The sequence below is a fragment of the Chrysemys picta genome, chromosome 15 (assembly GCF_011386835.1).
Source record: "Chrysemys picta bellii isolate R12L10 chromosome 15, ASM1138683v2, whole genome shotgun sequence".
NCBI classification, from domain to species: Eukaryota; Metazoa; Chordata; order Testudines; family Emydidae; genus Chrysemys; species Chrysemys picta.
The window spans coordinates 9,653,368-9,680,737 of NC_088805.1; the positions used below are offsets into that span (position 1 = coordinate 9,653,368).

The 27,370-nt window shown below is 43.1% G+C and overlaps 1 protein-coding gene across 6 annotated transcripts in view; it reads right to left on the bottom strand.

The window, feature by feature from the left end:
- The window catches only part of TAOK3 (TAO kinase 3), a 150,106-nt gene that overhangs the window by 75,857 nt on the left and 46,879 nt on the right, over positions 1–27,370 (bottom strand). For all 6 annotated transcript variants that reach the window (XM_065567825.1, XM_065567828.1, XM_065567824.1 and 3 more), the window contains exon 2: positions 1,712–1,817. The gene's annotated coding sequence lies outside the window, so the exon portion shown is untranslated. The remainder of the gene's footprint in view (positions 1–1,711; positions 1,818–27,370) is intronic.

Sequence of the window (27,370 nt, forward strand, 5' to 3'; positions counted from 1 at the left end):
GTTTAATTCCTGAAAATAAAATCAGTGTTTCTTATTTACAAGTTGTTCAGAAGAAAAAAAAAAACCACCATGAAAATATAATACAGGCCCATTTTATGATATTTCCATTCTCTGGATCACTGTGTGTTACTGCTCATCAATTTCAACCAAACATACCAATAAGACAAGGAGGGAGAAGAGGAGCAACAACAAGCCATGCTCTTACTTGCATCATATTAGTCAATACAAACGACAAAAATAAATGGTTCTATATTTGACTTGTTTTGCCAAAAGCGAAGGGAACTAGTCACGAAGGCCTTGGCTACACTTGCGAGTTACAGCGCAATAAAGGAGCCCTAGGCGCCCTAGCTCACTTCCCGTCCACACTGGCAAGGCACGTAGAGTGCTCTGACTCCACAGCTACAGCACTGCTGGTACTCCAGCTCGGCGAGAGGAATAATGTTTGCTGTGCCCCCGCTGGAGCGCCAGTGTGAATGAGGTGTTGCATTACTGCGCTCTGATCAGCCTCCGGAAACGTCCCATAATCCCCTTAAGTCAAGTGGCCACTCTTGTCATTGTTGTGAAATTGGCTGCAGGAATGTGGAAATGCCGTTTCAAAGCCCGTTTCGGAGAAGCCGGCTGCTTATCAGCTCCGAGAAAAAGCAAACATTTACTTTTGTTAGTCTCAAAGATGCCACAGGACCCTCTGTTGCTTTTTACAGATTCAGACTAACACGGCTACCCCTCTGATACCAAACATTTACTGTTTGCTTTGAGTGAGTGAGAGAGAGGCGGGCGGGGGAGCATGCTGACACTCTCTCAGCACCCCGAAAACCCACTCTCTCTCCCCCCACATACACACAACACACTCCCTGTCACTTCATTCCCCTCCCTCCCATTTGAAAAGCATGTTGCAGTCACTTGCATGCTGGGATAGCTGCCCATAATGCACCGCTCTCAATGCTGCTGCAAGTTCCGCAAATGTGGCCATGCCAGTGCACTTGCAGCTGTCAGTGTGGACAGACTGCAGCGCTTTCCCTACTGCGCTCTCCGAGGGCGGGTTTTAACTCTCAGCGCTCTACATCTGCAAGTGTAGCCATGCCCGAAAGTTTGGGGTTTGATGTTTTGAAAACTCCCCGTTAGAAGAGTAAGATGCTCAGAAATCTGCAACATTTAAAAATGCAACCTGGGCCTGAAATAACAGCCAGATCCTCCAGCAAAACTTACTTTGCTGTTGAGAAGGAAATGGTTCTGCATTTTAAAATTTACATTGCCATTATTTTTAACCAAAAGCTGAAATGTCGCCATGTTTGTCTGTGGCTTTGTCAAATTAAGATAATTTCCTACCAGTTGGGCACTGGCTTTTTGAGCAAAATTCTAAACTCTGACATCAGTGCATAAGCACAGAAGCGATGTACTGTGTCATTCTCATGTTAGAAACCAGATCTTAAATGGCAGTGAGACACCGGAGAATGGACTGGTCAAAATACAGCAGCCATAAAATAAACTACACAGCACAACAATGATAGACTTGGAGGTTCTGGAGATCTGAAATCTCAAGGTACAGTGATGGTGAAGAAAGATTTTAATCTTGGATAGAAATCATTCCACAGCCTGCAGTCATGGCCATTCAGACTCCCTGCATCAGGACTTCTAACTAATGGAGCATAATGCATGACAGATAAATACCTGTTCACTGAGGGCATGCAGAACACACTCAGCTGAATCGTACCTGTTTAACTGTGGCACAAACCACAATCTATGGCTCAGACGCATTTCAGCAGCATCTTTATATGTGTTCTCCTGTTGTCTCCCCAAGTTCTGTGCACTCGGTTTTCCTGTAAGGGAAAAACATGTAGAGGAACACTGTATAAATTCTTTGTACATATGCTAATAGCTATGTATGCAGATATTAAAGCTAACCAGGAGACTTCCTCTTATCACTGGACCATGCCAGGGTGCCCTAGTACAAGTAATGCCCATCATCAGTGCTGTTCTTTCCCTTTCAGGTAAAGAGAACTGACTTTCCCCATGTTCTATAAGTAGGGCCCTACCAAATTCATGGTCCATTTTGTGGTCAGAGGATTTTAAAAATCATAAATTTCATGATTTCAGCTATTTAAATCTGAAATTTCCCAGTGTTGTAATTGTAGGGGTCTTGACCCCAAAAGGAGTTTGGTGGTGGGGGGTGTCGCAAGGTTATTGTGGGGTGGGGGGGTTGCGGTACTACTACCCTTACCTTCTGCACTGCTGCTAGCGGCAGCGCTGCCTACACAGCTGGGCAGCTGGAGAGCAGCGGCTGCTGGCCAGGAGCCCAGCTCTGAAGACAGAGCCGCCGTCAGCAGCAGCGCAGAAGGAAGGATGGCATGGTAGGGTATTGCCACCCTTACTTCTGCGCTGCTGCCTGCAGAGCTGGGCCCTCAGTCAGCAGCCGCCACTCTCCGGCTGCCCAACTCTGAAAGCAGCAGTGCAGAAGTAATGATGGCATGGTATGGTATTGCCATCCTTACTTCTGTGCTGCCCGGCCAACAGCTGTTGATCTTCGGCCACCCAGCTTTGATGGCAGCGCAGAAGTAAGGGTGGCAATATCGCGAGCCCCTTAAAATAACCTGGTGACACCCCCCAACTCCTTTTTGGGTCAGGACCCCAATTTGAGAAACACTGGTCTCCCCGTGAAATCTGGTAGATTTCACGGTCCATGATGCGTTTTTCATGACCATGAATTTGCTGGGCCCTAGCTATAAACCTCAGGCCTGTGATGTATCATAATGTGGGCTACAAGAGAGGTCACCAACTTTATTAAAGCTACCACTAGCTCAGGCTTGTATCCCACTCCTTTATCTCATTTCTATCCCCCTCAAGTTTTTCCCTCCATTTCCTGTTTTTGACCCCTACCAAATTTCTGAATCAGCACCTCTATCTGTTCAGTCCCAGGCAGGCCCCTTTTTTTGAACCGTCTGTAGCTGGCCGAGCTGGTGAGGCCCTGACTCCATGGCTTCTCTTTGTTTGGATGTAATACGGTAACTTGTGAACAACCCCTCCAATCAAGTCCATAATTTTAGGGAATGTTCTAGGCATCTATGGGCAGGACCCTGTTGATTTCTGTGAAAAATCGGGATACCAATAGGGGAAGCACTGAGCCCTGGTGCTGGGTTAACAGACCCCTCAGCTTTAATCAGGTCTCACCTGTCTATAGATCAAAGAACCAGTTGGTGGCAGCTATTAGCACCTTCCAACATAAAGAATACCTGCCAATTACCCACCCCCGCAACAGCGCTGCCCACCATGAATGTTAACCCTGAACAATTTATCTCCCAGACAGAAACAAGAAATAGTGAGGGGGGGAGGGGAAACATGGACCCTGCCACGGAGAAGCAAGGAAGAAATGGGGGACATGGGGACACACCTGATATATGGCGGTGGGGGAAGTTGCAAGGAGTCCCTGAAATAGCGGCAGATGGGAGGGGACCAACAGGGAGCTTGTGGGGGGAATGGAGAGATGCAAGGAGCCTCTGGCATGTGCAATAAGCTCGGCTGACAGAAGCCTAGTTCCATAAACAACATAAGTACACCTCTACCCCTGATAGAACACTAATTCAGATATAACGCAGTAAAGCAGTGCTCCAAGGAGGGCGGGGCTGTGTGCTCCGGCGGATCAAAGCAAGTTCGCGATAACGTGGTAAGATTTTTTGACTCCCAAGGACAGCGTTATATCGGGGTAGAGGTGTATTTTGTACGACAAATGGAGGGTAAGAAAGCCCTTTTTGATTTGTAACTCTTGTAGGGTACTCGGTCTGGGTGGACCATATGTGTTTCAAGAATAAAGCACCCATTGCCATCAAGGCTAAAACCCTCTTGTCCTCAGTTTTCAGCTACAGTGTCATAAAAACGAGCAATAATACTTTGCAATGATATCATTTCCATCTGATGCTCTCAAAGCACTTTCAACACCTCTAAGGTAAGTATTATGCCTTGGGGGAGGAGAGGAATTTAGGCACAGAGAAATGAATACAATGAGGCTGGGTCTACAAACTTTTGCCAGAGTTGTTGCCCATCAGAGGTGCGATTTGTGACGGACACACATGTGCTGGCAAAACCCCTGGTGTAGACACAGTTATACTGGGAAAACTGCGCGTTTGCTGGGATAGCTTATTTTGCTTGAGGAAGGATGATGGAGCCGCATGAGGAGTGCTTTGCTAGTCTAGTATACCCATATACCAATGCCTTCCAAGGACAGTCCTGGCCTGAGTCAGATGGAGCTAAGAACAGAAGTGAAGAATCTTGTCTCCCGAGTCCCTGCAGTTAACCGTTAGAGGACACTCCCTTGACAGACATTCCTTCTCCTTCATCCAGCTGGCACCAAGAATGGCAGCAATATCATTTCAAAGAAAGATACCTTTGTCCACCCCCCTGAAGAGGGCAATACAGTGAAACATTTGTTCAAATATTCTTAGCAGAACTCCAGGAAGAGATCCTGAAAGGCTACATTAAAAAAAAAAAAGGCTCAAAAATAAACTCTTGACAAAAAACAGATGAATGAAATGATTATTCCTTTGCAGCTGACTGGCCCCACCCAAAGGAGCTATATTTACAGCGAGCCTGCAGATATGTGCAAAGAACGTATAATAACAGGTCTACTGTCCGTTACCGAAGTGAGAAATCCATCTGGGTTTAGAACAATAAAGAAAAGTTGTATTGAGGAAAATACCAGTTCATCCAACTCTCTCTACTTAAATGCACCCTATCTTCCACTAACCAAGAAAACTGTGCAATTCTACCAAATTGTCTTTGAAAGACTACTCAAAGCAAGAAAGCAAGCACCATTCTTAATGCCAGGCCCTGGGTGATGCTATCTTGCTGCTAACAGGGACAGAGATAGAGTCAGGCAAGGAGATTCATGAGTACTCATTGCAGCCTTATTGATACTTAGTATTTTCCAGTAAAAAAAGAGAGAGCAAAATTCAAGCTGAAAAATGTCCCGCCCCCCATCACTTTTGCATGTCCAACCGATTAGAACATTATTACCGAGTTCCTTTATAGTGCTCTGAAGCACACCTAGCATCTCGGTATAATAGATTAAGATCTTCGGAGCAAGGATCCTATGCTAAGTGACATGGTGCAATCAATGGGGAACAAAACAGAGGAGAAACACTGGGCACAATCACAAGGTTGCATTGCTACTGGGCAAAGTCAAGGCTTTTAAAACTAAGGTTTTTTTTAGTTTAAAGGGCAGATTAAAAGTCTTAGAAAACTTTAACTTGAGTTGGATGGCTCAGTTCTTGTGGGCATTGTGGCAGATGTGAGTCATAAAGAGGGACAGCTGAACCAGTTCAAATAACAGTCAACTGAATATTTGTCTGTTAAGCTACTTAATTAGCACAGCCAAAGACAGTTTCTACCTAAAAGAGTCCTCCTACAGTCCCAAGCAGCAAATTGAGAAGATCGGAGAGAACATGTTCTGAAGAAGTGAAACATTGACAGTGCTTCAAACGTTGGCCAAGACTTTCAAAAGCAAAAAGGGACTTGAGATTTTCAGCACTTTCTGCAAATCAGGCCAACTTTCAGAGTTTCTCAAATTGGGCATCCGAAAACTGACCCACTCAGTTACTGGGCACTTTTGAAAAACTCTCAGCCTTAGAGCTTGGCCAGCTCTTGTTAACTATTACTGACATACAGCAGTGCTGCTAAAAATAAAAGGATCTTCAAATACCCAGGGCGGGGAGGTGGGACTAATGTTTGGGAGAAAGTAACTACTGACAGATTTAAATTTTATTAGAGGATATTTAGAAAAAAATAAACGATACAGAAAATTTGAAGCGTTAGTTATTGGTCATTGGGGGTAACATACAGAGTATAGGGGTATGTTGGTGTTTACTAAACAATTCCTTTTTCATTGGTAGGAAAGGAGGAGATGAGACAGATTATGGGCCTGGATCATGCTACCACTGAAGACAATAGGAGTTTTGCCACGGACTTCAGATGGAGGTGGAATTGAGCCGCTTGCAAAGGAAAGGAGGAAAAATACCAGAGAAAAAGTTATCCTCTACCTTACACCTTCCAATTTAAAATCAGACTGATCATCTCCAATGTGCAAGATGTTTCTCAGGTGACATGGGAATGCTGCAGCTTTGTGGACTATCGCAAGTATCCTAACCACAAACGGTTACGTGAGTCGACCAGTGCTAACTTGTACCAGGATGGCGGCAGAAGCTGGATGGGGGGAGGGGATGACACAGATTGTCAAACTGTTGGGGTCTTCTGGGCACTTTATGGCAGGTCCTTTCTGGAAGCTCTTTAATCATCTAGCATCACTAGAAAGCATCTGTGGCGCTGTTTTCCCTTCTCACACACAGCGGCACTGGGGCTACATATAATTTTTTTTTTTAAAACAGCTAGTTGTATGCTTGCAAGAAATCTCCAGGGACTAGATTAGTGCTTCCCAAAGTAGGGGTCAAATCACTAGCTGGGGGTAGAGGTGTAGACACACCTTAATTATTTTCCAGTGTCTCCATTTTCATTTAAAAAAAATTAAGGCTCTAGTTGTTACAGTTGCAAAGAAAATCTTCCATACATGGAGTGAATAGCTGATGAAGCAAGGTCCTCCTGACTTTGCAGAGAGCCTAAAACAATAGCTCTGACGTATGAACTGCGTTGCTCATTTCAATGGGTGCTAACTTAGATACCAATGAGGATAGTTCACATTTAGCTAACGAACACTGGCAGCTCAAAGCATGCAAGAAATAAAAGGATGCATCATATTATGAAACGCTTCCCCAGCATTTCCCAAAGTGGCAGGAGCACAAAAGCCCACGTGGGGGTGCAACAGATGTGCACATTAAGATGGGTGGGCCTTCATAACACACGGCACAACAAAATGCAATAAGGATAGGGGAGGGCACAAGCACAGCTTTCCAACGTTTGGGCAACACTGACCTAAATGAACTACAGAGGTTGAGTTTATAACCCATTGTTTTTAGCTTTGTAGCCACTTTGCTTCTTAGAAGCGGGAAATGTGACCATTGTGTGGCCCATGCTCTGAAAAGTGGAGTCTCTGCTTCCAGGCAATGTTTAATCAGGGGGGAGCAAATCCAGCAGTTATTTTTACATTTTAATCTTTTGTTTTTGTTTTTTTTTAATTAGAAATGGAACCAGATACCGTTGCTGTGTCCCACTTCCCAGCTACTCCAGCTGAGGTCAGCCTGGCACCATTCCTACAGCAGTACTGCAGCCGGCCATGTGAAGTCCCATCAAGGTTGCTCTTTTTGATTTGGTTAATTTAAGAGCAGACATAGTATCAGTAAATTGCTTGAAAATAAAGCCTGAATAGTAGTATTGCTCTAAGCTTTAGAAGTGATTCTGCATAGTTTGATTTCAATGGGAGTTAGGTGCCTGAATACCTTTAAAAAACCTGGTCCTAATCCACCGGCAGCCTGTCCTGTCTCACTTGCTCATCAACGTTGTCAGTATATGCAGCAAAGGTTTCTAGATCCTGCAAGGACGTCTCAGGGATACAGTTCTGTACTGATGATTAAACATATTTATAATGGTGGTCCACAATCCTACAGGGGCCTTTCCAACACCATTGCCAAGAGATAGGAAATGCTGTTAAACTCACATTGAAATTACTGCTGATTTTTCAACATTAAGAACTGTACAAACCTTTTGTTAATGCAAACTGGCACCTAATGCAACGTTTCCCAAAATAAGGATTAAGTTCTCCATTTAAAATAGGGTTACCATATTTTGAGTGTCCAAAAAGAGGACACTCCACAGGGCCCCGGCCCTGCCCCCACCCCCGCCCCAACTCCACCCCTTCCCCAAAGTCCCCGCCCCCTCCCCTGCTTCCTGCGAACATTTGATTCGCGGGAAGCCTGAAGCAGGCAGCAGGTAAGCTGGGGCGGGTGGGGGGAGGAGGCGCGGCCCAGTCTGCGCCCCCCCCCCCAACCGAGCGGCTCCCTCTGGCGGCCGGCCCCGGCCCCAGCCCCAGCCCCTCCAGCCTGGCTGGGCCCAGGCCCTGGGGTGCCGGCCCCGGGCCAGCCCCCGGCCGAGCACCCCCAGGCCAGCACCGTCAGCCCCCGGCCCAGCACCGCCGGCCCCCGGCCCGGCACCCAGCGGCGCTGGCCCCTCCCTATTTTCCCCGGACATGTTCGGCTTTTTGGGATTTCCCCCCAGACGGGAATTTGAGGCCCAAAAAGCCGGACATGTCCGGGAAAATCCAGACGTATGGTAACCCTATTTAAAACCAAGCAGAAAAACAAGCTGCAGGAAGTAGATGGAACAGCAGCAGATTCCACTCACAGGAGCAGCAAGCAAGCATGGCTTGGCTGTATCCATGGTTATGTGCATGCAATTCTTTTTCTTTTGCATAAAGCATCCCTGCCCAAGAGTGACCGGCGCACACATACCCCACCTTCTTTACTTGACAATGAGATCAGAAATCCCAGATTCATTCACCAGCAGCAGATGAAGGTCTCACCATCAAGAGAGCAGTTAACCACAGCTTTAAGCACGTGCTTAAGTTCCACTGTAGTCAACGTGATGGAAGCACGTCCTTAATTGCTTTGCTGAATCTGTGCCAATAACTTTCCCCTTGATTGCTGAACAGGGTTAGCAAAAACCCACACACAACCTCTCCATCCAATGTTGCTACAGTGAACTGAAGCATAAACGTCCTCATTAATCCTCTTACGTGCAGATCACTATCTAGCCTCAAAATTCCTATCACTTAGCAGAAGCAGGTATTTTATTTTTGATGTAAGCTAGCATTCTCTAAAAGTACCCAGCCCCAAAGCACAACGCATTTGCAGCAGCACTGTTCCATTCCCAAATCTTTCACTGAGATCCAGGATAGAAACATGCAGTTATACACCATGGAATAACAGAGAAAGGATCTCTGGAAGCTTCGTGTTTTTTAAACTGATGGATAAAAGAAAAATTAAATAGAAACAGAGTTAGCTTCTGGGAGCTGAACTGTAAATTCTACCTATCACTCTTTACTGAACATCTCAACGAGTCATGGAGTCTTTCTTTCTTTATTTATTTTAAAACAACTTAGGACATTTTCATACAGGATCACAATGTATTTCCTCATGAGGAGTCTAGTATGTGTAAAATTAGTGGCCAGGAAGATGAACCTTCAGCACTGATTGTCTGGCATATAAGCTTAAAAGATACCATAGCTACCAGCAACTTCTTTTGGGGTTTGAGTCTCATCCCCAAGAAAGAAACTTCCCACCAGCATATTAAAATCTGCAGATTCAAACTCCACCAAATAAAGTTTTAAGACTTCAAGTCTTTGCTTCGCTCCCTCCCACCCCCAAAAGGGGAGTTCTAGTACTTTAAACAGCTTCTCTTGGATGTTCCTAGAAAAGAAAATAAGGGAAATTCATTGTATAAAGGCTTCATGGCTACATACAGAGCCACCATAGTTGTCAGGTAAACGACATGTGGAGCTGTTGGGATGCCTTCTGAGACCTCTTTCCACTCGGCTTCTCAAGAACTTCATTCGACTCCAGATTTCGTCACTCAGGCTTTGGCTACACTGGCGCTGTACAGCGCTGCAACTTGCTGTGCTCAGGGGTGTGAAAAAACACCCCCCCCCCGAGCGCAGCGATCACAGCGCTGTACAGCGCCAGTGTAATCAGAGCCTGCAGCGCTGCACGCTCGCTCGCAGTGCTGCAAGCTATTCCCCTCGGAGAGGTGGCGTTCTCGCAGCGCTGCAAGAGCTCTCTCGCAGCATTGGCGGCGCGACTACACTCGCGCTTCACAGCTCTGCCGCAGCAGCGCTGTGAAGTCCCGAGTGTAGCCAAGCCCTTAGGTAATCTTTATTTGGCATACAGCAAAACTACACTGAGTTGATAAGACTTGAGCATAGAGAGAGTGGGTATGGGGCATGCCACACGTTCAAAGTTACAAAGAAATCCTCTTCCTATATATACACATTTACATATGGCATCACACGTCTTGGGATTGACTTGGTTATTTTGTAGGAACCAATCCCTGTACAGCATGCGCTGCCCATGCACTGTTCATGCATAATCTGACCTCTATTTTATCTGACCATTAGACTTGTTTACTAATACCAGGATGGTCCTGCTGATCCCGCATACTGCTTGTTATGACAACTTAACCTTTCATTCACCTTCCACATCATGCCTACTAAGAAATGAGGCAAGGTACTTGTGTCAAGTTAGGTATGTCAAGCCAGGTCTACAGTAGCATCAGGACAGAACCTATAGTTCCACTAGTCAACAGGGACTACAAATGGCGCTAGAGTAGCATCTGTTAGCAATAGCAGTAATAGAACAGACAGTCTTTTTAAGTCTATGGTTTGTAGAGAGCAACATGATCACATACAGGGTAAGTCCATACTACAGAATTCCCTCAAGTTAATCAACTCAAGTGACCTCACTCATTCTAGCCTAGACAGAATCAATAGTGCTAGACACAGATTTCTGAGAGTAAATCACACAGGTCATAGCACCACAGCAAACTGCACCAACATTAGCATTCAAAATGATCTGGACAAACTGGAGAAATGGTCTGACTTAAATAGCATGACCTTCAATAAGGACAAATGCAAAGTACTCCACTTAGGAAGGAACTATCAGTTGCACACATACAAAATGGGAAATGACTGTCTAGGAAGGAGTACTGCGGAATGGGATCTGGGGTCATAGTGGATCACAAGTTAAATATGGGTCAACAGTGTAGCGCCGTTGCAAAACAGAAAGCAAACATCATTCTGGGATGTATTAGCAGGAGTATTGTAAGCAAGAAGCAAGAAGCAATTCTTCAGCTCTACTCCACACTGATTAGGCCTCAACTGGAGTATTGTGTCCAGTTCTGAGCGCCACATTTCAGGAAAGATGTGGACAAATTGGAGAAAGTCCAGAGAAGAGCAACAAAAATGATTAAAGGTCTAGAAAACATGACCTATGAGGGAAGATTGAAAAAATTGGGTTTGTTTAGTCTGGAAAAGAGAAGACTGAGAGGGGACATGATAACAGTTTTCAAGGACATAAAAGGTTGTTACAAGGAGAAGGGGAAAATTGTTCTTGAACTCTGAGGATAGGACAAGAAGCAATAGGCTTAAATTGCAGCAAGGGAGGTTTAGGTTGGACATTAGGAAAAACTTCCTAACTATCAGGGTGGTTAAGCACTGGAATAAATTGCCTATGGAGGTGGTGGAATCTCCATCACTGGGGATTTTTAAGAGCAGGTTGGACAAACACCTGTCAGGGATGGTCAAGATAATACTTAGCCCTGCCACTGGTGCAGGGGACTGGACTAGATGACCTCTCGAGGTCCCTTCCAGTTCTATGAAAAAAAGAAAAGAAAAGAAAAAAAGAAAACCACATGTGGATGCTTTTGCAGGCTAGTGTGAGAGAACTCGCCTGTCCCCTCTGGGGATTGTGGATGGAAATAGTGTGCATGCACACACACACTTCTAAAACCATCGCATCCAGCATTACCAAGTTGCTTTGGTAAGATACCTACCATCCCTTAAAATAGTCAAAATCCCAGTTAGAGAAAGACCCTGGGAACTTATTTAGGTTATTAGCTCATTTCTTGGCAACTAAAATAATTACATTTAGAGAGCTACTATTTTGTGCATGGTGTCAAGTATCAGGGGGTAGCCGTGTTAGTCTGTATCTACAAAAACAACAAGGAGTCTGGTGGCACCTTAAAGACTAATAGATTTATTTGGGCATAACCTTTCATGGGTAAAAACGAACTGAGGTTTTTACCCACGAAAGCTTATGCCCAAATAAATCTGTTAGTCTTTAAGGTGCCACCAGACTCCTTGTTATTTTGTGCAGCACACCAAAACGATGCATAAGTCCAGCCCTAAAAATCTCACAAGTATGTGGAATATGAAGTGATATATGCATTTATTACATACGCTCATTTATTTACAGTTCTTAGATACTGTATATAAAAAAGCAGCTATTTGATGACCTCTTGTTCACTTTTAAGTAATTTATCACGACTCCAGATTCTCAGAAAAGAGTATTTGTGTTTAGAAGAAAAATCTTCAGATTTGTACATCATCATAATGAAATGCATCCATTTGTAGCAGAGAAAAGAGTTTTTCCAACATTAGAAGATAATTTGCCCAGCTGTTATCAATATATTTCAATTAATTTTTTTTTCTGATTTGGGAAAGGAAGTAGAATCTTTAGTCACTCAGATCAAATGTGGCGTAGCACAGGATAAGCAAGTGTGCCCAGTACATTCAGTATGATTCTGACAGACTTGTTTTCAACTCTACTCAGTTTTCTTTACTTTGCAATTCACAGGACTGCCCAGAAACTTCAGCTGAGTTAAACAGACACAAATGAACCACTGCAGTTTGTGTTACAGCAGAAGGCCTTGGGTTGCCTTCAAATATTTCTTTTCCATGAGAGAAATATGGGATTTTTATCTTTCCATGTATTCATCAGTGCTATTCATATATTATAAATTCTTGTATTAAACAAACTTTGATCCATTACTCTGTTAGATTGGGAGTCTAAAAATATTACTTGTGCGGGTTAAAAGAAATTGGATCAGTACTTCACCAGGGAATTAAGGAAACTACGTGCACTGTAGCCAAAGGCACATGAAATTAGTCTTAAGACCTGAAGCCTCATTGTAGAAATCCACCTTTATTGCAGCAACAAAAGAGCTGATTTTTGCAGTACACATGATCTTCAATGAGGATCACACACTATTACTATTACTTCTGTTTGTTCAGCTTGCAACTACTGATGTACTGGTACTTGGTGTCTCAAATAGGAGAAGCAATTGCTCTGGCTAATCAAAGATAGAGACTTAAAAAGGATGAATTTAAATTCCAGGAAAGAAATTTAAGGAAAGGTTTTACAAGTATAAGACCAGGCAGAGCAATGGAACATGCTTCCAAAGGAAACAGTTCAGTTGCATCACTGGAAGTCTTCAAGGTCAAGACAATCCATTAGTGGAAATATTTTAAGGATATTCTGAGTCCTGACGCAATGTAATTTATTTATATAATTTCTTAGTATATTTATTAAAGGTCCCTCTGAGCTCAAATGGTCCTATGGTCATCAGTGTATAATTAATTTCAATACTAGCAGTATCATGGGGTCATGCTCCATGATAGAAACTATAAGGGGAAGCCTGATCCAGTAGACAGGCCACTGCACTGGACTGAGTTTGAGGACACCTGAGTTCTAATCTCAGCTCTGCCACTGACTGTTGTGACCTTGTGCCAGTCACTTTATTTTGCCTCATTCACCCTCCATAAAATGGAAATATTGATGTTCATGCTCCTTTGTAAAGCACATGAGATCTAAAGATGAAAAGCATTATATGCGGTTAGTATTATTAGGATATTCTGCTAAATTTTCAAAGAGTAATTGTTTACTCCAACTTATGTCACTGAGTTATAGTCTGGGAGCTCAGCATTACAAAGCACACATGACTCTATAGCGAACGCCACAAAAACGTACAGAACAGGGCCCACCACAACCAACGGCAGCCACAGACATGCAAATACCAGACCTGATTGTGTGGTTTTATTACAGCAGCCAGTGTAATCATCCTGCTAGGATCTGAGCAGAATCAGAAGTTCACAAGATGATGCAGTAAGTCATTATGAAGGCAACACCCCACTCCAAAGCCTCCTGTATACAGGGGAGGGACCATCCTCTCAATCACTCAAATTAGCTATCCAGTGTGTTTGTTTTTAAACTATCCAATGGCTAAGGAATGGAATTGTACATGAGACTATTAAATTTCAGTTGCATGCATTCAGGGCTCAATCCAGAACACTTCAGTGTGTGCTTAACCGTAGGCACTTGATGAGCTCCACTGAAGCCTTTAACAGATTCATACCCCATCTTTAACAGAGTGCCATGGGGCTGGTTTGATTCCAATGCATAGGGAAGAATTGCCACTTAGCGATTCATCAACCTCATCACTTCCCACGGCTCCCAGTGGAGGTCATCCGTATTGATTCCCGTTAGCAGGGTGATCTAATGAGTTCAAAGCTCAAGCAAGGCGGCCCAGGAGCAAAGACAACAGTTATGTAAGGAACTAAGAAACATGGTGCTAGTTAGTATCAAGCCACAAATGCAGGGATCTTATGGGCTCCCTAGTGTTCCTTTGAATACACGGTAATAATCAGCACACCACTTCACTGCACTCCATCAGGATGTAAAATTTGTTCCCCCACCCCAGGAACATCTGCAAACAGAAACAAACACCAGGCAATCTTTTCCAAAATCCACATAACTCTAAATTTGTTAAATTACTTAACAAAACACATGCTCTGGACTGTCTTGGTGTGGAGAGTTTATACTGTCATTATGAAACTATTTGCAGCTGTTAAGTCACATGATATTTAAATGAGTAAATTGTGAGCAGAGGGGGAAAAATGGGTTTAAACACACAGGAGAATGGGCTTAAATGTGAAAACATTACCCCCTGCAAAAAGTAGACGTTGAAACAAATACCCTCTTGGAAGGAACATAAGTGTTTTAAATCTTTCCAAGCTCTTCCCAGCAGTAACATTTTAAAACTGCATTAAAAGGTTTAATAATGAACTGAAACAAAAGGAAGGGAGTGTTCTCCTCTGGTTAGAGCAGGGAACTAAAGAGTCTTAACACCTGGGTTCTATTCTTGGCTCTCTCATTGGCCATGTGCAAGTCACTTACCCGGCTCTGTGCCTCACTAAAATAAGGATAACTATATTTACCTACTTAGAGGGTCAGAGGCTTAGCGGATGTTTGGAAAACCCTTTAAAATTGTATAAACAACACTAAGTATTATCATTATTACTATTAACAACTAAAAATTAAAATCCAAGTCCAGTTGAAATGACTAGCCCGTAAGCTTATCCCAGATTAAGTTTTAAAAGGTGGAAATGTATTTCCATTGCTTCATCCAAGACCTTATAAGGCAGCAAACTGTCAGTATGAAAAGTTGGTGTGGCTTCATTTATTGTAAGAAGTCATTTTTCAGGGTAACTGCAGACACTTTTATTTTATTTTTTTTAAATCTTAAAGGAATTAATATTTACCCCCATTTTATCTGCATGTAACAGTACTCCATTTCCAGGGCTGGAAGTCCTTTTTATGAACACACAAAATCCAGCAAATTCAGCCGTTTTATTATTTAATGGGCTTCACAAATTTAGCTCATGATTAAGAGGCAATTTTATTTTAGTTAGAAATACCATGTTCCTTGCCCCATACCACATGCTTTCATTAACGTTAACCGCGTGGCACTCTTGAAATTAATAAACACAATTAAAAATGGGGAAGAAGCTGTGTGGAGTACATATGCATCAGATTTAAAATGTTGTTATATCTTAAAAGATGTCTAACCCAAATAGTCCTGCACAGAGACAGTATGAAGTTTCACTAAAACAATCTCAGATTCATGAATTTGAGGACACAGCCTTTTTTACCTCCCTACATTCAGCAGGCTTCTTGTGTAAGGGTTCTTCCGCAGCATTTGTATCCTCCCTCCCTGCCTCTTAAGTGTGCTGATCAAAAGATTAGAACAATTCTAGACAGTTATGCCATGCACAACTCAGAGGCAAAAGTCAGTCACCCAATTTGTTTATAAAAGCTTGGACAGACACCAGCGCACTAAGCGTTTCCTACCTATTGCTGTAACAGTTTTGAAAGATTTGTATCCATTTCATGGTTTAAAGCTATTTTTAGATTTTTTAAAGATTTTATATTGTGACTGACATATAATCAGAAACAAACAAGTCAGCAACAGAACAAATCTACTCCCAAAGTCAATGCTGAGAGCTTTGAACTGCTCCAAACCATCCAAAAGTAAACGATGTTTAGCCTAGTGAGAGATGTGATGTTTCTAACTCTTTGTATCCCGTTTCTTTCTAATTGCAGGATTGATGTCTGCCACAGTTGAGCAAATCTACTGGCTATTAGACATAACTGCCATAAGGGCAGTTAATAAATCCTAATGCCATCCTGAACATTTTAAAAAACAGTCGCACTTTTCCATCTGTATAGGTGTCAGCCATGCTGGCCTGGCCAAAATCTAGTTTGTGCATCACAGAAATTGGATTGGTATTATCTATTTCTAATCTGTCACCCTGCAATTGTTTTGTAGCTACCTTGATTTCCCCCAAAGAGTCAACTGGCTAGGATATTCCAAGCTTCAGGTCTTAAACTGTTGTATGCTAGTTGTTATATGCTGTTTTATGTTTAGTATGAAGGGAAGAGGTTCTTATGTATGTAAAATTGATACATTGATTTGGGATCCCTTGGGAAGAAAGGTGCTTCTAGAATACAAATACATGACACTGTATGAAATCCAATTTAATTTATCTGTACAAAAGTACAAACAACTTCTGGGTCTTTAAATATTACTTCAGCTGTCTGTGAAAAAGTAATTTTTTGTTAGAAAACTTTTTACTTTCTTTCCACAAGAGGACCCAATCCAGATGCACTTTTTGGTGGCGTTTGTATTACTGAGAGCACCAGCCAAAGGAAAAGAAAATGACTGATCCAGGTGCGTCTCACGACAACGCATGGAAACAGATTCATCCCACACTCAAATGCTGAAAGGGAAAAGATGCATTTGGGAAAGAGTCAGTCAAGACGACCATGTGAAACAGAATCCACAAAACAAAGCAATAATTTATTCTCAGTTTTCAGGGGGTTGTGTTGGATGAAGGGAACGCAGAAGTTTATGCCTCATGATTGCAAACAATAAAAATGTATCCATTTATTTCAAACAGAAATCAAGTCTAAGTGATTGCGTAAGGCTTTTGGAACTATCCTTTGTTTCTCCTTTGCAGAGCTCGAATTTAGGGGAGGCAAGGGCTACCGTCTCTCACTGCTGCTGGTTAAAAAAAGCAGAGATAGTTGCAGCATTTTATTGTATTTCCTGTCATTCAAACAGTTCTCTTGTGCTCCACTTTTGTTCCCTCCCCTTTCCCTTGTTTGGCTCCCACACTAGTATATGTCTCCCCCCGCCCCATGATTCTCGGCTCACCACAGGTGTCACCTTTTACAGATTCCTTTCATTTCTGTCTCTCTGCAGGCCACAGATAAATTGAAATGATCAAAGAGAGAGAGTTTCCTAAAGAGCTACAGTTTTGCTCCGCTCCACCTTCAGCGTCTCGGCTTCACTCCAGCTCACTGGACTCTCTTTCTGACCTTGTTACATACAGGATGGCGGCAGGTAACATATGGAAAAAGGGCATTTTTTCCCCATGCTCGTGTAACTCAGAAATGGCTGAACCTACTTTGCTCAAACATCCCCAAGTTCACTTCTGGGCTGAGACCAAAAGTGAAAAACCTAAGTCAAAAAAAAAAAAAAGCATTTGAGGAAGTTACAACCAAGTTCAGTTTGGGGAGCGGGGGAAGGGATGTTCTAATGGAAACTGAATTTAAACCTAACATCACCCAGCATATAACCGAGTTGGTGATAAATATTACATGATTTCCTCCTACTGGATAATGCTAAACTTAGGAAGCCAATGTGTATTTTTATTACTGTCCAAAAAAGAATGCACACAGAAGCAAAGTACATATGTTTCATTTCCAAATGGCTATGGCTGCTGTCTAATGGTTGTATACAAGGAGGGAGAATCTACCTCCCTGTGTAAGTTGCAGAGCTGCACAAACTATTTAAGAAACAAACCCTACACTTGACGCTCAGAAAATCTGAAATAAAAAGTGACAAACGAATAAAGGATTTACTGAGCTTTTTGCCTGTCATAGATGCTAACCTGATTCCAATGTATTTGATGTTCTGAGATGGGACTGGCTGGGCAAGGAGACTGAGACTGGAATGAGGTGCTTAGGTAGCGAGTACGGTGAAAACTAGGACTGGGCAGCGTGTGACAACAGACAAAAAGGTGGGAGTGGGGAAGAGACTGAGAAGAGAACAGCATCTTCTTCATGACAACTCAGATTTATTCCCACAGCACCGTCCTGTTTGCGACACAGGTTCTGCGAAGCGCATCAGCCCCATTTCACAAAAGAGATAAACAGAGGCTGTCACACTGGAAAATAGTGACAATGTCGAGAACGGACCCTAGATTTCCTGACTCCCAACCCACTGCTTTAACCACATCACCAAGTCCTTTCCTCAGGATAGTCACCGGTTGTGCCACTCAGTATCTTCTGCTGACCATCATGTCTCATTGCCACTAGTTAGTCTTTTCCCGGGTGCTCATCACTGTAGGGTCTAAGCACTTCACAAGCATCAATGGATTTAGCCTTAAAACACTCCTGTAGTCTGAAGAAGACAAGCCAAGGTAATTCCCTCCTGTCCACAAACAAGCTGCCAAGTACTGGATAGCAGCATTGATGCAGACAGACACATTAAGCTAATGGGAAAGGAGTGTCTGAGAAAGCAATGAGAAGCCTCAGTGCTTACAAAGCCTACCTCCTATCCCACAGGGTGTGTGGCTAATCTCTAAATGACGTAAAGACAAACATCGCTGTACGTAAACTAGAAAGTGAACTGTTGCAGCAGGCATTCTTTCCTGTCCCAAGTCTGCATTCTCTGGCTTAGCCCGATGGGCGTGATAGCTGAATCACAACATGATCGGCGAAGGACTGAAATGTTCTATAACTCTTCTAGGATCTCTGGGGATTTTTAACAGCTTTGTCTATTTTAGGAACAAATATACACAGCAATTTTTCCTGCCCCTTCTTACAAAGATCATTTAAGGAAAAATACAAATATAGCAATTACCACTGCCGGAAGCTGGGTTTCATTGGCCATTATGTTTTGAAGAGATTTGTGCCATGAAAATGCCACCACCATGACAGTGTTGGAGTCACCATTCCAGAGTCACAGCTGTGCTAGTGTTTCCATCATAAAATCTTTTCTGGGTATAACAAAGCAGGAAAAAATTTGCCCCAGATTCAAGGAGTCAGCTAATGATCAGAGTTCAAACAAATAAATTGGTTTGGCAGAGTTTGAGGAACACATAAGGACTGTGCTCAACCAGTAAAGTATTAGTCAGCAAGGGCCACTGCCTATAATTAAATGCCATTTCTTTAGCCATTTCAAACCTCAAGTGAGTTATAGTGCGAGCAAAAAGTATTGACTGACAGCCCTAGAGACTGAAGTCTTGTGTTCAGCCATGAAACAGACAAAACACAGGCGGCAGCAGCACAATCTTTCCCTAGACTCAATGTGAATTAGGTGGCAGGGACATTGTAATTATACAGGAGGGACTCCGGAATTATGTGGCACTCCAAGGCCCTCTGCCCCCACTGTGCCTCCCAATCCCATCCTATCAATGAGGTATTCCCATTATTTTCTTACTTTACACTGCCTCCCCCCATTTTCAATTGTAGAAGCTGGGGTGAGGTGGGGGGAAGGGGGGAAGCTGAGGATTTTGAGAACTGGGCCTTTGGGAACTCAGGAAGGCATGGGAGATGGCCCAGGAGGTAGTTGAGGCTTTTGATACTTGAGAAGGAATACACGGTCTCCTCCTTTCCCCCGCATCAGGCAGGGAGAAGTGACTTTAAATGTGTGGGGAAGGAGGTTTGAATTCCTCACCTCAGCAGCATTGGACAGCGACTATACCCTGCCCCTAAGATCTATCACCACGTCCAAAAAAAATGGCCTGCTGGACAACTGGGAATTCATCAATTAAAAAGAGAAAGCAGAAACAGTGTTAAGACCGAGCTATGGAATTATATAAGCCTGTATCGCTAAAAACAGACCAGGAGCTGCTGAGTGGCACACGCCTTACAGACAGAAAGGAAGGTAATTAGCAACCCCTAAGGAATTTCCTCCAGCAAGGGATCACCTGTCCAAAGGGAGAGGAGGAGAATGCAAAATATTGACAGGCACTATTGTGTGTCAACCTTCAATAGGAATACCTGGCGGTGGGACAGAAACAGAGTACACCTCTAAGTGTGGATGTCGCTTCCGAGATAGCGATGAAGCAGAATATCTGCGTAAATACCTTTTAATGAATGATGCTGGATGTAACCCACCCTGTGACACTTCCAAGATGAAACTGCATGGAGTATATCAGAGGGGATTGGAGACAGACATGGGAGGGGAGAGCAGCAAGACGTAATGCTGACAGCTGGGCGAATGGAGAAAAGCTCATAATATAAAGCAATAAAGTATTTTCTCTTATTTTTCCTGTAATTAAGTCCAATGCACCCACCTAGATCAGCTTCACAAAGTACTCCAGCTAGGTATGTTACACGAGCTACTGCTTTTGTTTACTATAAGATTCTCCACCTCTGCTGTCAACACATCTTGTTTTAATTAGACCATTTTGGCTCTTGGGCCGCTGTGCTGAGGAATTTCTCGTAGACAGCCCCCCCCCCCCCCCCCCCCCCAAGTTCGCTACCTTCAGACTCAATTCTCAGCCAAGACGAGCTCCACAGCCTTTGCAGCCCTTCCCTACCAGGGGCGTGAGCGGATGTTTGTGGGAGGTGCATGGGGAATCTAAGAGCCATGATAGAGAACAGGGCTGAAGGGAATGCAGACAGATTATAAAACACAGGATTGATGTTTCCACTGCAAAGACAGGCAAGTCAGTAATGTTGACATTTCCAGTGCCCCTCAGACGTCAGCGTCCACACCCCACTGAGCTAAATGTTTCAGGCTGTTTGCAAACCCAGGCAGGCACTGTTACTGAACACTGTTGACATTTCAAAGGTTCCTTCACATTCATAAGAGCCAGACACTCCTCCCTTCGCCCTCCCCAAGTTAAAGCCTAGATTCTAGGGCACAGCTCTGCCACAATTTAACAATAATAAATTATGATAAAACTTACACTGCTACTGAACTGCATTACACCAAAGTGTGTGTACTTTGTGTGTACACACCTGTGTGACGGTTTCAGTCACAGAGACCCCCTTGGGACTGTCACCTGATGTACTGAAACTATCTCTTAGCCCGTTTTCTTTGCCAGCTTGGGACTCCAGGACCCTGTCTTGTTGAGCCAGACATGCTAGCCTGCTGCAACACAGACACAGGGTCTGAACCATGCCCCCAAAGCTGCAGACTTAACTGAAAACAGCTCAGCAAGTGCTCCTGTCTCCAGCACCCAGACACCCAGCTCCCAATGGTATCCAAACCCCAAATAAATCTGTTTTACTCTGTATAAAGCTTATACAGGGTAAACTCATAAATTGTCCACCCTCTATAACACTGATAGAGAGATATGCACAGCTGTTTGCTCCACCAGGTATTAATCACTTACTTTGGGTTAATTAATAAACAAAAGTGATTTTATTAAGTATTAAAAGTAAGATTTAAGTGGTTTCAAGTAATAACAGACAGAACAAAGTAAGTTACTAAGCAAAATAAAGCAAAAACACGCAAGTCTAAGCTTAATACATTAAGAAAGGGTAATATCTCACCCTTAGAGATGTTCCAATAAGCTTCTTTCACAGACTAGACTCCTTCCTAGTCTGGGCCCAATCCTTTCCCCGGTACAGTCCTTGTTAGTTCCAGCTCAGGTGGTAACTAGGGAATTTCTCATGACTGGCAGCCCCTTCGTCCTGCTCCACCCACTTTTACAGCTTTGGCACAAGGCGGGAATCCTGTGTCTCTCTGGGTCCCCACCCCTCCTTCTAAATGGAAAAGCACCAGGTTTAAGATGGATTCCAGTATCATGTGACATGGTCACATGTCACTAAGACCTCATTCTTCATTACCCACACACCTACACAGGAAGGTTTGCAGGTAAATAAACCCATTCACAACCAACTGTCCTAGTCAATGGGAGCCATCAAGATCCTAAGCCACCATTAATGGCCCACACTTTGCATAATTACAATAGGACCTCAGAGTTATACTTCATATTTCTAGTTTTAGATACAAGAATGATATATTCATACAAATAGGATGAACACACTCAGTAGATTATAAGATTTGTCCTTACAAGAGACCTTTTGCATAAAGCATATTCCAGTTACATTATATTCACACTCATTAGCATATTTCCATAAAACATACGGCGGCATTCAAACCACCTCACAGGGTGACAGTGGATTTTACAGTCTGTAGTCTTGAAGCACCCTTGTTCGAAGTCTCAGGTATGCCTACCCTGCACAGTTAACCCAGGCTCATAATCTGGGTTTTAGCCTAACCCTCCCCGCCATCCACACAGAAACCCCCCTGATCTGGGTTTGGACGTCCTCTAACCCTGGGCCAACTGACCCAGCTGGGTGTGCAGATTACAGCCTGAGCTCTGCTTTAAATCTGGCACTAGAACCTGCCCAATTTGCAGTGAGGATGCAGGCTTCATCACTCAAGTGCTGTCCTACAATTCTCCCCAAAGGACAGACAAGTTCTCCCACAACTGACTGGGAAAATCCTAGAGCAGCTCAGCACCTGCCCTGAGCCACACACGAGTGAAAACACAGTAACTCAAACAGGGCTTTGCAGTAGGAACCCACAAGGCCAGGCTAGGCTAACCCTGGTGCCAATCACCATGTTAACTGAGCAGTGCCGACACAGCCTCAATCACTGTCTCTAGCCACCCTGGTTGGAAGTCTTGGAATTAGAGCCAATCGGGGTAATTCAGCATGAATACTGACCACCAATAGCAAGGTACAATAGAGTACTTCTAATACACCTCCTACACTGACAGTGTGAGTTGCTTTCTCTCCCCATGTAGGTTCTTTCTTAGACTGGTGCCCACTACTGTTTACCTGAGCACCTGCCATGAGGAGAGGAGAAAACAAAACTACAGTCTCTTTCAGCCTTGCCAGCTGGAAACAACTTAAGGTTATCAGTAGCTGGTTTTAGCTGGCCATTGTCATCACCTTTCGGTATATTTTGACTAGTAAGTTAACACTTACAAAAAAACTATCCTTCCTGTTACAAGTGTGTTTGATATCCAAGGCTATAACATGTAGCACCGTTCTGAATAAAATTATCGCAATGTTTAAAATTGGTGGAAGAAAAGAATGATGGGGGAAATGTATGGTGAATACCACCACCACATTCCACAGGCAAAAGGTAAACAATGAGGTGGCAAAGTTTGCAGATGATACTAAACTGCTCAAGATAGTTAAGACCAAAGCAGACTGTGAAGAACTTCAAAAAGATCTCACAAAACTAAGTGACTGGGCAATAAAATGGCAAATGAAATTTAATGTGGATAAATGTAAAGTAATGCACACTGGAAAAAATAACCCCAACTATACATACAATATGATGGGGGCTAATTTAGCTACAACTAATCAGGAAAGAGATCTTGGAGTCATCGTGGATAGTTCTTTGAAGACGTCCATGCAGTGGCAGTTAAAAAAGCAAACAGGATGTTAGGAATCATTAAAAAAGGGATAGAGAATAAGACGAAGAATTTCTTATTGCCCTTATATAAATCCATGGTACGCCCACATTTTGAATACTGCATACAGATGTGGTCTCATCTCAAAAAAGTTATACTGGCATTAGAAAAGGTTCAGAAAAGGGCAACTAAAATGATTAGGGGTTTGGAATGGGTCCCATATAAGGAGAGATTAAAGAGGCTAGGACTTTTCAGCTTGGAAAAGAGGAGACTAAGGGGGGATATGATAGAGGTATATAAAATCATGATAATGTGGAGAAAGTGAATAAGGAAAAGTTATTTACTTGTTCTCATAATATAAGAACTAGGGTCCACCTAATAAAATTAATGGGCAGCAGGTTTAAAACAAATAAAAGGAAGTAGTTCTTCACACAGTGCACAGTCAACCTGTGGAACTCCTTGCCTGAGGAGGTTGTGAAAGCTAGGACTATAACAGGGTTTAAAGAGAACTGGATAAATTAATGGAGGTTAAGTCCATTAATGGCTATTAGCCAGGATGGGTAAGGAATGGTGTCCCTAGCCTCTGTTTGTCAGAGGATGGAAATGGATGGCAGGAGAGAGATCACTTGATCATTGCCTGTTGGTCCATTCCCTCTGGGGCACTTGGCATTGGCCACTGTCGGTAGACAGGATACTGGGCTAGATGGACCTTTGGTCTGACCCGGGACAGCCGTTCTTATGTTCTGAGATAGGGGCAGATTAGAAATGGGGGACATGGTATTTTACCAGCTCCTGCAGTTGCTGGGCACAATGGAAATAAACCATGTATTTTAGGGAAAAAAGCTAAAAAAATGTATGTTCATTGTATCCATTCCAAAAGCAATTTTCTTCACAGGAAAAAATATAAATAAAAGTACTAAACTGAAACAACTGTTTTGCTTACACTGACAAAAGATAAGAAATTTAGCTCTGAAACCACGTCCTTAGTTTAACCTGCTGTGCGCACCCACATCTTAGAAGAACATTCACCACTCCAAGACCATCAATATCTGGACAATGGGTAAATCAAGGTATGTGATTTCAGCCTTAAGTCTTATTTTCTTGGGATTTCTCAGGCCAAGTCAAGCCCTTAATATACTTTCCATGCAGATTTTTGGCATATAGCTGCGTTAAATTAAAAAAAAAATAGAGTCCTAACCTAGAACTAGAGGAAAAAAGACTCTCAAACTGGGCAGTGGAATCTGAGGTTTATGATTAAATTAACCCTTGAATGCACAGAGTTCAGCCTGGAGATTTCTGCAGATAATTACCATTTCTGATCAAATTAAAGGGATTATCATTTATAAGATTAAAAGCGGAACTCTCCCAAAACAGCATAAACACAACTGCAAATTATCTACCCTTATAAACCACCTTGCTTATAACACTGCCAGACAATAAAGGTTAATTTATAGTCGACTGTTTTAAGTCATGATTCACTTAAATTTGTTTTTCATGTGAAACTGATGGTCCATAATTCTGTATCTGGTTGTGTTTGAAAACAAAAACGTTCAGTCTAGGTACAAGTCTCAACTTTAAAGTATTGAATGAAGAGGAGTTGTGTCAGACCGTTCAGCCCTGCTTTTGATAGAAATTAATCTGTCAATTTTCAGCACCTCTCTGTACCAGTCTCATCATGGGAAAGGAGCGAGATGGACTGAAATGTCAGGCTCTTTTAGATGGGACCCACCTTCTCATAGGTGGAGGAAGCAGAATCAGTCCCCATGCACCAGGTAGGTCCCTCAGGAAACGGAGCTACAGACAAAATTATTAATGAAATGAGCAGAAACAGGTTAAGATCAGAGATACGTACCAGAAAACTAACAGGATTTGAAAGAAAGAAATAAAAGAAAAACTGCTATGTGCTCAATAATAAAAATTACAGAGGTCTATACACCAATGTGAGCAGCAAATCAGTAGTGAATTGGCGTGCCTGGCAATGAGAGAGTCTTGACATAATAGGCATTACTGAAACATGGTGGAATGACTAAAAATAAATCGATGAGAAAACTACACAGGAAAGACAGACAGGGCTGGACCAGTGCTTGTAGAAGGGGATATTAGTGGGTTCGATTTTTTTACTATATTGGTTACTGTTGAGGTGTGGGTGTGAAACAGCCTTCGGGCTTGATTATAATTGGACTGTATATTTATTTTTTGAGATGGCATTTGCAGTGAGATTATATACTTTTTATATATAATAAATCTAAAAATAAAAATAAAAAAAAATAGATCTGAGCAAGACTATAGAATCTAATGTGTGTGGGCGAGGGTAAGGCACAGAAGACAAAATTATTTAGGATAGTCAAAATCAAAACAGCCTGAGAGTTATTCTGAAGGGACCTAACCAAGTTAGATAAATTAGAAACACAATGGCAGATTAAATTAAATGCACGCAACTGCAAGGGAATATACATTGTAAGGAATAATCTGAACTATTTCACACACATTGCTGAGTTCTAAATTAATTATAACCACGTAGGAATAAGTCCTCGGGGTCTTTGTGGACGGCTCTCTGAAAACATCTGCTCAATGCACAGTGGCATTAAAAAAAAAAAGGCAAACTAAATGTTAAGATGTGTAAATAGTCATAGAAAATAATACTGAGAATATTAAAATGTCATTACAGAAATGGATGGTACACTTGCACATCAAACGTATCCCATTTGGGTCATCATACTTTAAAAAGAGATACAGCAGAAACAGAAGCAGAAATGGGTGACAAAAATAGTTAGAAGTATGGAGAGACTTCTGGATGAGGAGAGATTGAAAATTAACATTTTAGTGAAGGATCACAACAGGGAATATAAAATAATGAATGGAAAAAGAAGATCAATTCTGTCCTTTTTATTCTCTCATAGTGTAGTATGCAGTACTGACCACAAGAGGAGAGGAGCAGACTCCAATAACTGGGGAAGAGGAGCCACCTGCCCCCACCCTCGGAGGACGCAACCACTACCCCCAAGAGGAGGAGACAAACGAGGATGGTGGTCATGGATTCCCTTCTAAGGGGAAGGAGAGGCATCCATCTGCCCACCTGCCCTGACATCCTGGGAGGCGTCCTCAGGCTCATCCAGCCCTCTGACCACCACCCCACGCTGCTCATCCTCATGGGCACTAATGATAGTGCCGGGTATGACCCTGAGCAAATCAGGAGTGACTACAGGGCTCTGGGAACAAGGGTGACAGAGTAAGAGGCACAGGTAGTGTTTCCATCCATCGTCCGGACGGAGAGTGCAGGGTCGGGCAGGGGCAGATGCATCCTGGAGATTAATGCATGGCTGTGCACACGGTATCCACGGGAGGGCTTTGGCTTCCTCCGCCGTAGCTTGCTGTTCTGGGAAGAACTACTGGAAAGAGATGGATTCCCCCTGACAAGGAAGGTGAAGAGCATCTTGGGACACTGACTCAACCATCTAGTGAAGAGGACTTTAAATAAGTTCAAAGTGGGCAGGTGACAAAAGCCTACAGGTCAGTATAAAAAAAGTGACCTTGACAGAGGACTGGAAGTTGGGGGGAGGGAGGGGAAATGGAAAATTACAACAGCGTCAGTGGAGTAACAAGAGGAAAAACTGGGGGAATACGTTCAGTATCTTAGACATCTATACACAAATGCAAGGAGTGTAGGGAATAAACAGGAAGAACTGCAAGTACTAGTACACAAGCAAAACCATGATGTAATTGGCATCAAAGACTTGGTGGGATAAATCTCATGACTAGAATATTGGTCTAGAGCAGTGGTCTCCAAACTTTTTTGATCGCGCACCCCTATCAGTAAAAAAAATTTGAGCACGCACCCCCAATATATGTATATTTATTTACGTATAAATTATATACATGTACTACTATACTAATATAGTATGTACATTCTAAAACATACAAAAAAATAGAAATTAAAAAAGGATGAGATACGATTCTGGGAGCTGATGCCTCCGCACCCACAGGGCCACCCGGAACGCAGGAGATTTAGGGGCTGCAGGGCCCTGGGCTAACGGGGCCCCGGTCTGCAGCTCTAAAGCCCCTTTCGGAATGTGGCCCTGCGAGCACGGGCCAGAGGACTCAGGAGGAGCAAGGGCAGCCGTGCAGCCAGCAGCCGGAGAGAAGCGGCACTTT